Source organism: Anas acuta, chromosome 3 (genome assembly GCF_963932015.1).
Source record: "Anas acuta chromosome 3, bAnaAcu1.1, whole genome shotgun sequence".
In the NCBI taxonomy this organism is placed as follows: Eukaryota; Metazoa; Chordata; class Aves; order Anseriformes; family Anatidae; genus Anas; species Anas acuta.
The window spans coordinates 24,268,061-24,281,164 of NC_088981.1; the positions used below are offsets into that span (position 1 = coordinate 24,268,061).

The 13,104-nt window shown below is 42.1% G+C and overlaps 1 long non-coding RNA gene across 1 annotated transcript in view; it reads left to right on the forward strand.

Annotated features, from left to right (window-relative positions):
• Window positions 1-519: 519 nt before the first annotated feature.
• Window positions 520-13,104, forward strand: part of LOC137853625 (uncharacterized) — a 39,741-nt gene continuing 27,156 nt past the window's right edge. The window contains exon 1 of the long non-coding RNA XR_011094601.1: window positions 520-1,484. This is a non-coding gene — a long non-coding RNA (uncharacterized lncRNA). The remainder of the gene's footprint in view (window positions 1,485-13,104) is intronic.

Consider the following 13,104-nt stretch of genomic DNA (forward strand, 5'->3'; position numbering starts at 1 on the left):
CAAAAATATTCTTCCCTGCTGTAAGGAGATCAAGAAGCACCAAAAATGTCACTGTCTTTCATGGCACATAACTGAGGCCTACATAAGAAGCACCTGTAGGTGTTTTCTTCATCCAAGAAAGCAAATACAAGCCATTTCATATTATATCAATGTGATGAAGTAGAAGAGCACTAAAGGACACCCCTTTATTTTCAGGAAGGTGATTTTAAGAGGCTCAACGAGGCAGAGGTGAGGGCTGTTACGAGAAGTACCTCAGTCAGGTGAGAGGAGGCGGGACAAGGTCCTTCCCTCCGCTCAGCCCCCAGACACAGCAGTCAGCTGGGCTCACAGGTTTATACCATATCACACCACATCTGCAGGAGCCTGGCATTTTACAGAGAAGGAAAATGCAGTCTCACAAGGTGTCACCCACCTTGTGCTAAAGACAGCACATGGCTTTCAAAACTGCTGCTGTGTGGCTTGCCCAGGCTGATAAAGGTGAGCTCTCAAGGGCCCGGGCTTTATCAGCAGCTGAAGCTTATTGAATGCAGCAGGAATTACCAAATACAAGTATTAGCTGTGGGTTAAGTTTGAGGTCCCTGAAAAGGGCTCATGCTCTTCTCCTGGGCTTCCCACTAAGAGCACCCCAGTGTCATGCTGCCCAACTAACCTTCAGCTGCTGTAAAAGTAATTAGCTGTTGTTTTACTGTTACTCAATATAAATATGAATACTTTGAAGTAGGTTGTTGATTATCTTTGGGGGCACAATTTTTCTTTCTCATCAGTGTGAAATAATCTAGCAATGGCAGGGTCCAACTGAGGGGAAGGTGCTGCAAAGTAGTAATTAATTAGCCTAATTGAAACAAGCTTTGGCTTAATGGCCCATAGCTCTGGTGGTGGTGGGTAGGGTTGTGTTGGGTGGTTGCCACAGCTGATGGTAACTTGCTCAGCAGGTTCAGGGTATGTTGTGGTACGTTGCATTTGGCTTGAGAGCTAAGGTGTGTTTGCCAGGTTTGCGGTGATTGTGTCAGGCAGCCTGCTAGTCCTTAGGTCCCTGGATATTTGGAGTCTCTGTTTTTCTGTGCTTTGCTGAAGCCAGTGGGATTTCCTGAGCCACGAGAGTTTGTCTCCTGTTTATCTCAGTGGAAGTTATGGGGGCAGCTGGATAACTCCTCCACTGCTCTCCTAATGAGTTTTTTTGTGGCTTCTTTTCTGCATCTTTTTTTAAGGTACTCAAAGCTCAAATTCTGTCCTCTGGGTACAAAAACCCATAGGGGTGTGTTTATGTTTGTGTATACACACAAGCATGTATTTAATGTATATGTGTACCTGAAGCTACGTGTTCATATGTGTAAACACACCACATCCACAGCCTTTGTAATCACTCAAAGTTCTGAAAGGTTTACTGCCACAGCAATGCAATGAATGTCAAATATGGTATTTGCCTGTGAAGCATCAAACAACGGCCTGTTTTTTCTGAGCTGGACATCTCATCAAATGATAAGGTAAATTACTTTTCCCTTTTTCTAAGAATAAACTATTTTCTATGATAGAAAAAAATACTACTTACTGGTTTGGTGTTTTGTCTAATTAGAAATGCTACAAACTCAAATATTAAGATGATGAATTTCCTAGAGAGAGAACGGCAGGATGGGATGGAGGAAAAAAAGTGAAAGAAGCACTAGAAGTTGTTGGCTCTCTTATGAGCAGAGGTAGATAGTGTGCTTTAGCCAAAATGATTGGGCTTGGATCTCAGTGGGCTTTGGGCTGGTGCCTTGATCTGCACATGTTCCGTGCTGAACCACTCTGGTGGTTCAGCTGGTTGCTGCAGGCACGTAATTGTAGAGTCTGTGCATGAACACAATAGAAGAATACATCTTAAAGCTCATGTTTCTGTTCACTTTTCATAGTTCAGGTCTTCATGCAGGTGACAGACATACAAGTCTTGACAAAAGCCTTTAAATCGTATGTGCTTTCTGCGAGGTGGGACTGGCAGTCACTCAGCCCTTTTTGGGTCATGTCAATGTGTTTGTACGCTGCACAGCAGAACAAATCTCAGCCTGATTGCTTAGGTGTTATTGCAGTGCAAATATTGAATTATAATTACACTAACAAGCATAAAAATGCAGTAGATGCTCTTTCACTGGAAATTGGAGCTCAACAGAGCCTCAGCATGCACATCACGCAACTGCAATAGCAGCACCAATCTTCCTGCAGAGAGAGGAGGGAAAATGAATATTCAAAAATTGTTTTAGTTAAGCTGGTGCTGCTGTAGACTGTTCTTTCTCTTTAGTTTCTTCTTTGAAGTGTAAATTTTTTTTTAAAAAAAAAAAAAAAGGCAAAGAAATAGGGAGATGACAATCAATGTGTTTCTCCAGGGCAGGAGGAGCTTTATTTATTTATTTATTAATCTGTGTTCTCTTTAAGGATTTTTTTTGTGGGAAGATTAGTATTCTTTTGGGGGGAAGGGTGTACAGAAATGTGCATGTATCTGGAAGCATTGGAACTAAGATCAGAATAAGGCTTGCTAGCTATCAGGAAACATCTGGTCCTTCTCCTATCACCTCAGTGACTATTCAAAGTTATTTTTCTTCTGAGAAATGCCAGCCAGATGCCCAAACACTTCACCTTGTTGAGAGCCTTATTAAGTGTACTTACAGTCTTGAGTTTTAGCCCTTCCACTACACTATTTTCTCCTCCCATGTAGCTGACCCAAGCCAGGGGACAAACCTCTAATAAAAATGGTGGTTTCTTCTCAAAGCCATCATTCCCCTTGGGCCTCACCAGCAGCAGAGGGGAAGCCCAAAGCTGGGTTGGGAAGCACAAGGCTGGGCTCACTGTGGGCAGCAGCACATCAGAAATACGTATTTCACTCTTTCTGAACAAGATTCAGGCATTCCTTCTCTTCTGTTTCTGGCTGTGCTGTGTTTGTGTGATTCACCTGTCCTGCCACTTTGTTATCCAAAGATGAATAACCTTGCTCAGGCAGAGATACTGGCTATAAGCAGCCTCTCTCAGCTTGTGGGTTTCAAAATGACTTGTGGTCACTTCTAGGAAGGCATTTAAGAAAAAAAATCTTGTATGGTGGTTTTTGCTTCTTTCAAATACAAATGGGAATGCAAATGTTTGTTGTACTTAACATGGGAAGTGATTGATGTCTGAAATGCAAAGGGATGTTTGCTGAACTCTTTTACTTGTCTTTCATAATCCTGGGGTGCTTAACTAAGAAGAAATTCATTAGAAAATGTGTTCCTTTCTCTCTTCCTGTCTGATTAGTTTACCCTTATCAGTGAATGCTGTTTAAAACAGCATGACATCTGTTCTTACCTATAACCTTGTACTAAAGAGGATGAAGTCTATTCTGTCGTGATCCCAGAGATGCCAGGAGACATTCGTGATGTTATATAAAATATAACAGTTGTATTTATTTGTACTGAGCTAATCAATGTTAGAACTAATCCATCAACTTTCAGTAATGTATTAACCAAAGAGGCCCTGGTTTGTCGCGGTCTGTTTCCTCTTTTCAAAAGACAGAAAATGTCAATTTTCTTTTACAACACAAAGAAAATAAGGTTAAAATAGTGGTTAAAAAGCTCTGCTTTGTCATCATCTGGGCTATTATGGCTTGGAGTATTGAGATAGACCATGAAGATTCGTTAATCACTAATTATCTCTTGAGACTCTGTCTTGGAAAGAGATTATCTGTTTATGGGGGAAAATGGCCATTCTGAATGGGGCGGTGGGCTAGGGGTGGTGTTTATAAGAGTTGCAATTGGTTCTAAGCATTAAGAAACAAGCTACCTTCCTATCTAAGGTCTACCTGCTGTGAAATGCCTTAAAAACAATTATTTCAGAGTAGTTTCTAATCATGATAACATTGTTAATGGAAGACAAATACATAGGCTGTTGTGTGGTTCTCTGTAGAGGGGAGAGATGTGCAGCTTCAGGTGCTGTGGCCAGCACTACAGTGGTGGTCTTCAAAGTGCTGGAGATTTGAGGGAATATAATGAACTGTCTTAGCAACTCAGAGAAAAGGCTTCTTCAGATGAGACAGCCAAACATCATGGCAGGAGAATACAAACCCTACTGGGTTTAAATCTTTTCCCCAAATGTGAGTTTTTCAGGGAGGAGAAAGATGGGGAAATAGCTATTTTCTGGTGTGCATATAGATCATGAGTCTTGTTTGTCTAATGTGAACTGAACCATATTGAGTTGCTAGAATAGTCTTAAAGAGTCTTAGAAGTTGCTAAAGAGTCTTAAAACTAGGGCTTTGTGAAAGCTTTGTGACCTTGGCCAGGTTATGTGCTTCTGTTTCTCTAAAGCATGGCTCTGTAAAAAGGAGAGGATTAAGAAAGGCAAATAGACATTCTGATCACTATTTCCAAATGTCCCTTTCTTACAGCATCCTGAAGAAACAAAATGATAGCTGGAGTATTCATCTATCCACTGAGCATGCAGATGCAGCGAGCAGGGGCAAGGTGCTGAGGTGACTTGGCTTGGCTCTGCTGGCCTTGGCTGCAGTCATCCATCTGCTCAGCCACCAGGAGGCTTTGCCCCTGGCTATTCTTTTTTCCATCCTGCCACTCCTACCAGAGTTTCCTGAAACACAGCAAAAGCATTGTGAGTTTCTTCCTCCTCCCATTCCGATTTCACTTCTTCACCTTTTCTCCCTAGATGACAAGGCCCATTTAGACATGACCATGGCCTGTGCGTTGCAGATCAGAAATCAAAGAAAGAGCTATCTCCAATAGTTGTGGGCAAAAGCTAACACAGAGCAACTGATAAAATCAGAATTGTTGTTCCCTCATTAAAACTGTGATTAAGGATTTCAGTCCAAATCTCTTTGGGCAATTACACAGAAATTTGCTTCATTCAGCCTATTGCCCAGGACCTCCAGGCACACACCGGCAGCCAATTTGTAGTCTGTGCCAATTAGCACGTTGAAGTTTATCCCGTTAGAGATGCAGCCTGCCACCAAAGGAACACAATGCCTCTCCAACTCTATTTAACGGTGATACAAGAGGAACCCAGGGTAATGGTTGCCTGCCTCAGTGCTCATCTGCCATCCATCACTTGTCTTAAACTCATTTGAGGGATTGCTGTACCTTTTATCACTCACTCTCTGAGGCCAACAGTGATCTAAGCTTCTTAAATGTACTTTTTAGAAACAGGGCAGACAGCAGGAAATATTGTTGGGAAATGTGTGCAAAGACAATTACCTGCATCAAAGCAAAGAGGTGCAGGACTGAAATTTAAGCTAGGAGTGTGGGGGTTTGGTCGTTTTTCTGTGGGTTACAGGTTTCACAGCTACAGCCACTGTTTTCCTGCTCTCCTGCCTGTGGCTGCAAGGCTGCATGTGTTACACCTGGGGTTAAATCTGGGAGCAGTAGGGAGTATACTCATCTTGGCTACTGATGATTTGAGATCGGGTCTTATTTTGCTGCTCTGGGAAACTTGGTGCCTTTGTGCTACTGACGGTATCTTTCTGTTAGTGTTCGGTGCTCTGGGGCTCCCTGGCATAAGGAGGGATTGTTCTTCACGTGTAACAACCTAGAAGAAAAGAGCTGTAAATGCTGTTGTAGCACTGCAGAGCGCACTGACTATACCAAAATAGCTGGTAAAAAGCTGAGCTTAATGCCCAGTTATGGAAGGTATAACTGAGTGTTTCAAGCTATTATAAAGTTCCTGAAGGATTTCTAAACTCTCCAAAATATACAACTGTATTTAAAAACTTAACTAATATTCTGGGATTTGTGGCTTTTTTGTTCGTTTTAAACCAGCTATAGAATGGCTGCAGCTACTTTAGCAGGAGTTAGTCTCCTGTGAATTTCTACTGTCAGAAAAGAAAAGGAACCCCAAGTTTCTTGCCAGGACTTCACAATGCTTTTAGATTCACTTTCAGACTTCAGGAGCTATTTAAAAGCCTATGGGTTTTCTAGCAGCAGTTGCACAATGATGATAAATGAAGGTTCTTGTGACTGAGCTTTCTGCGAGCAATGACGAGAAGGATATAATTGTACCTTGGTTGGTAAGCCTGCAATCCTGTCCCAAAGTGACTTTCTTGGTACTTACCCATCTGCCTAGCATAAGACAGAAGGCAGAGGAGCTTCTCCAAGTCTGTGCCAGCTCAGCTGTGCGGAGAGTGATGACTTGCTGGGGGTTGAATCCTACTTCAGCCCAGTGCTCGCCCATACTTGCAAGGTCTGTCTGGTGCTTTAGCCACGAAACTAGGACTCAAGAAAAAACTCCATGAAGAAGTTTGTAATGTAAACTTGTTGAATGTCCCTAGATTTTTGGAGTATGTTGTGATTTCTAAAATTTCATACCAAAAAAATAAATTGCTAAAGGAGTCTCTTCAATAACATTGGAGAAAGTGTAACCTGTTTTTGTGAAAGTTTCCAAGATATTTCATTTTCCAGTCTGTCTGTGGAATGAAACCAAACTTTGAAGTCCCAGGCTTTCCTCAGGGAAAAGGAAGCTAATTTTTCAGTCAGCTCAATGGAGTATGATCCTCTTGGTGCCTTGGAACCAACTCCCACTTGTCACAGATGCAGGCATAAAAGCAGAACTGGGAGAGAGAAATTCATCATTTCATGGTCCTTTAATTCCTAAAGGTAATCTTTCCCCTCCAGCCATTTTCCAAAACTTACTAAAATTAAAGCTCTTTGTAAGTAGATCCTTAGATATTCAGTCTTCAGTCTGCTGATGTTTTCTCTCCATGCCCTGGCTGAAGCATAGGGCGGGAGGAGGTGACAGAGTGCAATGTACCAAACCAATTTTGGGTGCAGCTCTGGAGTCTGCTACTGTTTTGCTTGCTGGAAAGTTCTCACCAATTTGGTCATGAGCCAACAGCACAAACCTATTTGACCAATGTGCAAAGGGTCTTGAAAGCAGTGCTCTTAAATATATATATATTAAAAAAGATTCATTGTACTTCTAGTACCTATCGGATCAAGTAGTGTGCCATCATGACTTTCCTTTCTTAGCTTCTATTAAAGAGAATCCTCTGGCTAATACTTCAGCAGTAATGAGCAGAATGATGGTAGCCATAGAAACAGCTGCTTAAATATCTGTGTTTTGCACAAACTTCAGGGTATGGCTAATTAGACAAGTGATGGAAATCTGTTTCAACCCTATAAAAAAAAAAAAAAGACCCATACAGTTGAACCACTACCATTTTCTTAGCTGTGAGCAAGTTTTCTGTTCAAAAGTGGTGTAACTACATCTGCTGTTCAGATGGGCCTGTGGTACTGAAATTAGGAACTCTTATGGACAGTGCTTATCCTTGTTGGTAGAAGTCCTCTTGAACAAATCTGATTTGAGGAGAAGAAAGCAATTGAGGTGACCATAAGAATAGGTTCCTAGCACACATACCCCTTGTATCGTAGATAGGCTCTGTTAAGCGGGTCCTGAATTCAAGGCATCATGTTCAAGACTGCCTTTTCCAGTGAGGGTTCAGAGCTGTTGCTCTGCCAGCCGTAGAGTTGCTGGGTTTATATGTAAGCATTATAGCTTTAAGGCTTGGAGAACTGGCTGATCCTCACTGCACCCGTAAGTATGTGAGTGTCAGAAGCTGTTGCTTGGTGCGGATGGACGCAGTGACTGGCACATTTCGAGTGCTTTGCCTACAAGGTCTCTGGAATTTTGGGGCTCTTGCAAAGTTTGCCCAGCTGAAATTCTCTTGCATAGCACGGTACAGCTGTCAGGCTAACTACAAAGCAGTTTAAATCCAATTTCTCTATTCCAGCAAAAGGGAGAGATCAACAAACTGGAAAGAGCCCAGCAGAGGGTGGCTGAAGTGGCCAGGGGCCGCAGCATGTACAGTATAGGGAGATGCTGAGAGAAAGGGATGAGTTCAATCTGGAGAAGAGAATTAAAAGAAAGGGGCTAATTGCCACCTTCCATTGCACAAAGAGGAGATGCAGCAAGGCTTTTCTTGAGGGTGCAGAGAAAAAGGACAAAAAGCAGTTGTCACAGGTTGTGGTAGGGAGAATGTTGTTTGGCCATATAACCAGCAGAGTTTAAAGGAGTGGTGTATTTAAGGCCTGTCTTTCTACATGGCCTTTGTTATGGAGCTGTGCATGTGTTGAATAGAAATAAGTATTATTCAAATGACAATATTTTCTGGCTTGATCTGTACACTAGTTACCTCTAACGATGCCACAGAAGTTCTACTAACAGATAAGAAAACTTTTTTTCCTGTGTTTCATGAGGTGGCTGGTGTTATCCCAACTGTTGTTGCTGAATTTAAGTCTGAGTGAGATCTACCTCTCAGCGTAAATTGTACTAAAGTATTGGGTGTGTTGTGGTGTCTTTTTTTCCTGTATGAAAGTATTTCGTGAAATACAGCCCCATGAATCTGGGCTAGTAATTCTGGTTATTTCTTAAATTTATGAAGACATCTGGTAATAAAGCTGCATCATCTCTATCTCCTACCTGCATTGTCTTATTAATAGTTTCTATTATCAGGTTCTTGCAGATGTTTTCTCATAAACTGATTTGTTGAATTCCCACTTCACCTATAATACAAAAAGTGTGTGTTTGCCACATTTCTGGCTGGCATAATAATTCTTAACCAACCATGTGTGCTCTGCTGATCAGCCTCGGGAAATATGAGATGTTTGCTTTCTCCACCTTGGCAGAGACTTTGTACCATAAAAATAAGAAGTTCTAAAAATTCAACTAAAAAGAAATGGAGGTAATTTGCTTATCAGTTGCAGCTGTGTGATCAGACTACAGTCCTTGCAGCATTTACTTGGTTTTAGTGAAGGTCCCAGTCCTGGAAACAGAGCACAAGGGAGTGATAGCTTGCACAGCTGTGAATATCTCAGCAAAGGGAGTGGTGGCAAGTCTGGCTCTCAGCTCTTCTTCACGCCCTGGGACTGGGCAGAGCTCCACAGCTCTCAGCCTTCCTGCACCCCTCCAGCTCTAGAGATGCCACCTCAGGCCAGAAAGCTTGCTTTGCTACAGCATTGTGAGCTTCCCGCAGTATTTAGGGATGTGAGCCTACTTGTTTTTTAATGACTTTGTTTAGGCTCTCTGAAGGGATCTGTTGGATATTGTGCCCCATCCTTCTGCAAGCACTTTCGCACTTGCTTATTTCTCTAGTTGAGTGTTTCATTTCTCTGAAGGTCTTTGAACGATTCCTGCTTGCAAGAATGCTAGATTCCTCCCAAGGGCCACTATCCCAGCAGCTGGAAGGCGCTCTGAAATGCCTTCTTGCATTTCACCCTGAAAGGTGCCCTTTACCCTTATGTTCTGTACAGAGCGTAAGCTTCGGGGCTGAGGCGTTGGGTATCGAGCTTGGATAACATCACCAAGTACTGCAGGCTTAAGTTATTAAAGATCACTTTTTTCATTATTTTGCCTTGTCTGAATCTGTTTAGGATAAAGTCTTTCCTTCTATAGATATGAACACTACAAAGTGACCTTGAGATTACTGACCTCACGGCTCTACTGTTGGGTAAATACTAGAAAAATGGAAAGCATAACCTATGAACTTCAAAAAGCTAAAAATGGCTTTGTGGTGTCTTAAACTAAACTTTCCCTTGGAGTCAAGATGGAGGATGAGATTTGTGTATAATTGGTTTTATTTAAGGTTGATTTTTTTTTTAAATCCCCCAAGGGTGATTTTGGAAAAAATCATTTTCGTCTTTTATTTTGAATTTTTCCATATTTTCTTGAAGTGAGTGTGTTCTCAGTTATCCTGGTTTACTGGGAAGGGCTGAACTGTAGCCATGGCATCTATAAAATCTTAATATTGAATGGTTTTAATGACAAGCATAATTACTTTGACACTTAGACAATTCTGAATTGGGAGGAATAGATTTAAGCTTCCTCTTTCATGGGGAATAAGCACTCATTACAGAGCAAACTCCTTCAGGATCAACTCAGTCAAACCTAGACACGTCATGTGGGGACAGCTGTACTAAGAAATAACTTGGTCATTGATCCTGTCAGCTGCTGAGCAGTTCTGTGTAGCTACAGAGAAGGCAGGGACCGAGAGGGGAAGCCTTGATCCGCCTTCTCTGCTGCAGGTGCAGGGTCTTGCAGCTTGGTATGGATTCTACCTCTTCTGCAGGGCTGTGGATTGAAAAGAGCTGATACAATTTGGCCTGGAGATGTCTGCAAAATGAAAGTGCTTTGTTGGGGAGAGTACTTCACAGTCCATCTCTGCTGGTGAAAATGCTCAGGTGATCCCTCTCTTGTCACATCATTCTGAGGTAGCTAGCAGGCCTGAGCTGAGCCTGTGGAGAGGAGCCCTTCTCCTGAGCCCCCCACAGCCAAGCCTTGCTCCAAACACTGCCCACTGTGCATGTCTCAGGGTTACCATCCTCTTTGATTGCCTGGGATGGCTGATAATGTGGACTTCCAACTGGCAAAATCAGCTGGGTTACACTAAACTTAGGCTGAGATGCTTAATTGCCTCGGATGTTCCACTGCCTCATTAGGCATCTGATATCCATCACACAGCCACCCAGCTGCCACCTTCTTCTGTTGGGCACTGACAAAGCCACCTACCCTGTGGTTATTGGCAGGTTTAGCACAAGCACAGTCTCTGAAGTTCTCAGCTGGGGTTTTAAAATCATTTCCCCCAATTATCTTGTGATCACACTGGTGTTCTTGGAGGATATGAAAACTGAAGATGCAAAAGATGGTCAGCCTCTCTAGAGAGGCTTAGAGGAAGGCTTATTTCCAAACTTCCACGTGCAAGCAGCCACCCCATCTGGACGCACAATCTGAGACCCATATCCACTGAGAGCCAAAACTTAGTAGTGGTCTAGCTCTGTTGATGATGGACAAGAGAGAAATTCAGGTACCAAGCTTAAGTCTTTGAATCCTCATCCTTTCTTGTTTAAATCTGTTGAAAACAATGATATGGATATTTAAAGGAACATAACACAAATTTCTTGAGGTCTTAATACTCTGGTAACTTGTCTATTGATGCACAACTAACCAGAAAGGTAGCTTTTGAACTGCATTTCATCAGTCATACTGTAAAAACAAACAAACAAAAAAACTACCTATAGTTACTGTCATTCTTGAAAAATCAAAAAGGAAAAAAAAAGTTATTTATATTCCTTTTCTAACAGCTCAGAAGTGAGGACAGACTTTTGCAGCAAGGAATCTGAAGTGCACAAAGTTTGAGGGGGTTTGAAGATCTTAGTATTCCCTTTGCAGCTTGGCATGATTGCAAGATTTACACAGGACTGTAGGTCTTTGCTATACTTAATGAGTTTTGGAAAAGCAGACTGTAAGAACAGCTTGGAAAGGTTAGGCAGCTGACATTTCGGGAGGCAGCAAATAACACAAGTTGATAATGTCAAGGAGCTGGCACAAACAGTCTTTTGAGGGATACAGGTGGGTCCCAGACAAATGCTGCAGTAACTGGGAACTTCCATTTGAAAAATATGTTGTGGGTAGAAGTTTTATTTCCTGTTTGCCTGTAAAACTCTCCAGAAACATCAGACAGGAATGGTGATATCTTACATACGATGTTTTTCTCTTAGCCCTTCTCAGAGTTTGCAAAGCTCTTCATTGAGGACAGCCTTCTTCCCTTTCCTACTTCATTCTGCAGTTGTACCGTAGGATTCTGTGTCAGTATATAAATTTGGTCTGAAAAGGGATAGCTGAGAACTTGCATCTTTTGATGCAACTAGACATAAATATTTGGGGATAATTGTCAGTAAGTAGCGAATTCCTGTCTGCCCACTCATTGCATCTAAATGTATTTCCTAGAAGCTGCTGAGGCAGGGAGCAGGGCAGAGACTTAGTCAAACAAAATAAGCAGTGGGTGGATGGAAGGTGCGCATTTGTAAGAAGTGATCTTACCACGCAGGCTCAGTTATGTCCCTTCAGAAACAGGTATGAATGCTTTCTGAATGCCTACAGCAAGGTTGTGGCTGCACCTTCATGGAGCTGTAGGGACATTTGGACCTGCTGAGGGGTGCCTTTGGTTACAGAGCTCCAAAAATCTGCAGCTGCTGGCTTGTGATGGCAAACGTCCTGTGAGTTTCCATTGAAAAAGAACCCCCCCCTTATTTTCAGATGCCAGCAGTGATGACTTTCTCAGAGCTGCAGCTTTCCTAGCCTTTCTGACTAACACTCTTCTTTTGTCCTATGGTAGAATTTTTCCATCAAGTTTGATGGCTGTGACTCAGTAATTGGAGCCACCACTTTCGTAATTGACTTCCAGTGCAGCAGAGAATAAAGAACTTGTTTTTTAAGACGCATCTGTAGTTGTAATTGCAGAACTTAAATGGCTACTGTATTCAAATCAGTACAGCCAAATACACCTCTGTGCCAAAGACAACTTTCTGTGCTTGCACTTGTAAAATACTTTGTCAGTTAAGCTCGGTGTCGCACGTGGATTGTGTGCGTATGTGAATGTTAGAAATGTGGGCATGGCTCCTTTTTTTATTAAAAACATCTATGTATGAATTTATTTTTACTGTGCTTATAAGGACCATTCTTTCTGATAGGCACATACCTATGTAACTAGCACATAAATACCATTGTGTTGCTGTGATGTCAAAAGAATTAAGGAATTGCACCATTTCCTGGCCCTCTGTGAGGCACCATTCTGGATCTGCAGGAAGGAAAAAAAAATATCCTTCTTTTTGGTATGAGTTTCTAAAAAGTAGATGTAAATTCCTGCTGGTGACACAGCATTGCCCGAAGGTTAGTGTTGATATGATTGCTGCAATTATTTTGTTTGTCAGGCATTACAGACAAATGTGACCTTTAAAATATCAATTAAAAATGCAATAGGAAAACATAAAGCTCTCAAGCCCTGTTTTAACCAGATTTTATTACTTACCTTCTGAAGAGACTCTCATAAAGAACAGAAATCACTTGTATCTCATTTGGCTCCCATGGTGTGGCTCTACCTGGGGCAGGGGAAGAAAAATGAGCAGCAGAGCCCCAGAGGTACAGGACCAGGCATCAGGTAGGATGCAGCCGCATCTGGTGATCAGACAATTGCACATCACAAGAAGCAAGGAAGGATGCAAGTTATGTCCCTGACACTTACAGATCTGTGTATTTGTGTAGGATATTTGTGTTCCACAAACGTTTGTGAGGTCCATTGGGAAGCACTGCCTGATTCTTGGTGGAGTGATGTGT